This window comes from Sinocyclocheilus anshuiensis, unplaced genomic scaffold (assembly GCF_001515605.1).
Source record: "Sinocyclocheilus anshuiensis isolate Anshui unplaced genomic scaffold, SAMN03320099.WGS_v1.1 scaffold67, whole genome shotgun sequence".
NCBI classification, from domain to species: Eukaryota; Metazoa; Chordata; class Actinopteri; order Cypriniformes; family Cyprinidae; genus Sinocyclocheilus; species Sinocyclocheilus anshuiensis.
Window position 1 is genome coordinate 2,130,628 of NW_015552546.1, and position 4,361 is coordinate 2,134,988.

Sequence of the window (4,361 nt, forward strand, 5' to 3'; positions counted from 1 at the left end):
CCTCATTCCTACGCAGAAGTCTGGCCAGTCACCATAATACTTTTATCTCACATTACTCCGCCATCGAGTCTAGTCTACTGCCACAGATGCCCACCCGCTGCGTAGGCAAGTACACGCATCCATGTTATTATTCAGCAGAAGGAAAATGCCAGTCAATGGGCACTGAATATTACTTTCGGCATGCACTAACAACTAGCTTCCCAAACGGCATCTCTCGCTCCCTTTCGAGGCCTTCATCAGTCTGTGTTTACATTGCCGGTCAGCATTAACTTTAATGTTTTGTTGAAAACGTCTGCTTGTTTGGCTGTCTCGGAGTGCTTTCTAATGCTACATTTACAGCAAAATTTGTTTTGCGAACCAAGTTGTGAGATCAGCGATTTGATTTATAATATTTACATAACTATTGTCGTGGAACAAACTATCTTCTCAAATTTGTCAATAAAGCTCAAGAAGCAGAGTTCCAGATGTCAAAATAAGACTTTATTGTCACAGCAACAAAGCCGAGATGACGGCCGCCGCATCTGAGTCTTTGTCCGTCCAGGCACCCATATTTATACCTCTTTCCCTTACCAAAGTTGGTAGTTCCGGTTTTTTATTGGTTATGCCTGTCTGGTTTGCCACAATTTATTACTAGCACACCTGGTCCATCTTTTAATGGTGGAATTTGGCCAAATCATCAACCATTTTTTAAAAACGTTCATTTTGCCGCTTCCCATTGGTTGGCAGTGGTCCCATGAGACATACATCAAATCTGTTTACTCGTTACTGTCAACTTCTGGAAATCACCCAAAGTTCATTGGGTTACTCAAGTTCACTGGCACAATCCAATGGAAAATCACTGGTACTGCCCAATGGAAGGGCCCTTATACATACAATCCTCATTAAGACATCCAGCATTGGGAATAACTCAACATATTGATTAGTATATTGATTACTTTCATGATTATACATAATATTTTAAGCAAAATAATACCATATTGAGTAAATAACACAATAGTTAATAGAATTACACAATACTATGAAAGTCCTTTTCCTTTTGGATGGGATGCTTGAATGACAGCGAACGTTTTTGGAGCTTTAAACTGTAGATTGCATTATCGCTGCTGGCTCGAGCATTTATGATTTTGTGAAACCCAACTCCCCCTCCTTTTTTCCGAGCTCTCTCACTATCGCACACAGACAAACAGCGATATCCTCGTCTGGAATATTCTTCATTGGTCTGATGAGAATCCAACCGACAAGATCCGTAAAGAGTCAGAGGTCATTGTCTCACGCAGAGAAAAATCCAAACAACAGCTCTGTTAGAAAGAGGGGGAACCAGAGGACATATGCTCAGTGTCCACAACAACGCCAGCATCTGTAGTTTTCATGGTTTACATCACTGACAGATCGTTTTTCTGAAAACATGATGTTTTAAATGTTTTTCCATATATGGATATGTACAATACAGAACAGTCAAGTAAATATGTCGTAATACAATAAGTTATGTCACAGTTTGGCCAGAAACACACTCCAAATGCACAATTAATAAAATGTGGCTATCAAATATCCCTCAGATATCGTTAAAACAAATATATTGTATTTGTGACCCTGGAGCACAAAACCAGTCTTAAGTCGCTGGGGTATATTTGTAGCAATAGCCAAAAAAACATTGTATGGGTCAAAATTATTGATTTTTCTTTTATGTCAAAAATCATTAGGATATTAAGTAAAGATCATGTTCCATGAAGATATTTTGCACATTTCCTACTGTAAACATATCAACACTTCATTTTTGATTTGTAATATGCATTGCTAAGAACTTCATTTGGACAACTTTAAAGGCGATTTTCTCAATATTTAGATTTTTTTACACTTTCAGATTCCAGATTTTCATATTGTCCTATCCTAACAAGCCATACATCAGTGGAAAGCTTATTTATTCAGCTTTCAGATGATGTATAAATCTCAATTTCACAAAATTCACCCTTATGACTGGTTTTGTGATCCAGGATCACATTTAAGGTGTAGCCTAATGTAAGAGCTAACCAAGGGGTCAGGATTTAGCTAGCATGGTTCACTTAGACCTGGTGGGTGGAATGGATGCAATAACTGCATCGTATGGCTGCAGAAAGCATCTTACTTCATGAATAACTCCTACAACTCAGAAATCATTATGCATTTATTCACTTCTGGTTCATTGTCCTGAAATCAATGAGCTTTTTGAATGGGTTTTTGATTACATGTCTGAAATAAGGTCTGTGTTTATAACAAGCTAAAGATATTTTCACATTTTATTCTACAGCAAAAAAATAAAAATAAAATATATAAATAATATGCTAATGATTATTATTTATTTATTAAGTTAATTGTAAAATCGTGAAGCTTTTATGTGTCTTAAAAAAGGCGATTGCTAACAAAACACTTTTTGAGGTTGTCTGTTAAATTAAATGTCATCACACCGAGCATGGAAACTCATCTACTCACTAGTCACTTTCAAAGTTTCATTTTTTTATAACCAATCTCTTGCAAACTATTCTAATGCAAATTTTCCAATTTGTAGATTTTAAATGAAGATTGAAAGAGTTGGAAGTTCAGTGGTGGTAACGCTGAAGGCATGTGACCGTGTTGTCAATAGCCTATGTTTAGGTCTTTTGTTTTTTGCTTTTAGTGATCGCATTTTTGGCTTCAAAATTCATACAATGTGTGTTCATTTGTGAAGATTATCATTAAAACATGTAGGAATCATAAAACATTGTCTTATTTTCTGCAGTAATCCAAAAGCCATTCAAAAGTAACCATGTGTTCTGACAGAATATTATACATGTTATTATAGATCATTTTAGCAGTTGTCTATAGACTGTTGTGTGAAAAGTATGTTTTACGAGAGAGCATTTTCTAAAAGTCCACAGGGCCAAAAGTAATCATTAATGAAGGAACTATATGTATGGTTAAGAACCAGAATCCATTGTGTTACAAATCTTATGACATCTGGCATCTTATGACATATGACGTTTATCTGTTGCAATATTGCAAGCAGCTGAAGTATTTTTTCATGGCTCATTTAGGATGCAGTATGTCATTTTTGTCACAAGGAGGCACTCCAGATTGAACCAAGACAGACAGTGGGACTGTTGGTTTCAATTCTCTCAAAATAGAACATGAAGTGCCAGTTCATAGTCTTGGGAAGAGATCACCTAGCACGAGGAACTGCATACAAATGGCACAAATGAATAAGTAAAAACAGATTGTCAGACTAATTAGCATGTCACATGGTTAGCTTGAGGCTAGGTCAGTGGGCGAATTGTCCAAGATTGCAGCTTAGTAGAGCAAGCTTTTGTTTGTTTTGTCTCAAGGCATGAGAAGGAGGTGAACTTGAGAAAGGAAGAACGTAAAGACGAAGAAATAAAATGCAAAAGACTTTTATATATAAGCTTATCAATGCAAAGTTTGTTGACTTCACAGTCACGTTTGAAAGATTTGAAAAAAAGTCTTTTTAAAAGTTTGAAATGTCACCTATCGAAATATGTATTTTATTACATTTTTAAATGTTACCATTTAACTTTTGTGCACCAGGGTGGAAGAACACTTAAAGGGGTCATATGATGCGATTTCAATTTTTCCTTTCTCTTTGGAGTGTTACAAGCTCTTGGTGCATAAAGAAGATCTGTAAAGTTGCAAAGACTAAAGTCTCAAATCCAAAGAGATATTCGTTATAAAAGTTAAGAGTCAACCACGCCTACCTAAAACGGTTCGTTCTAACACGCCCACATGTCTACGTCACGATGTGGGAAGATTTGCATAACGCCGCTCAAATGTTCACACAAAGAAAGAAGGCGTAACTTTTATTCTCGCTGTAGTATTGTTGCTGCCGCCATGTCCTGAAGACGCTGTGTGTTTGTGTTCTGTGTGTTTCGTTGTGAAAGCGAAACTACTTTGTTAAACAGGTAGATTGGTGCATCCTTTAGCCAACGGTGATGTGCTCTAAACAGACTGGCCATCTGCTATTCTAAGCATAAGACATCAACGGTTCAGTTATGGTTGCAATGCAACAACAAATGCTGGGTTTTTTAAATTTATGTTAACAAATTGTTAATTTGCTACATTTGCAAAATGTAGATTTTTTTTTTTAACAGTTTCCTGATGAAAGGACCATCTTCTACTGGCATTTATGTCTGGCTTGTTCATGCTAGTACGTGCTAGTGTTGGTCTAGCATACTTTTAACCAGCAAAACCATCCAAAACAGCAAATGCTGGTCTTATCAGCAGGTCATGTATTTCATGATGTGCATTGGTTTTGTTAAAACCCCACAACAGGAAGAGATCATCTATAGACAAACAACAAGAGATCAGGGTTAAATAGTGGCTTTTGTGGTGTTTTT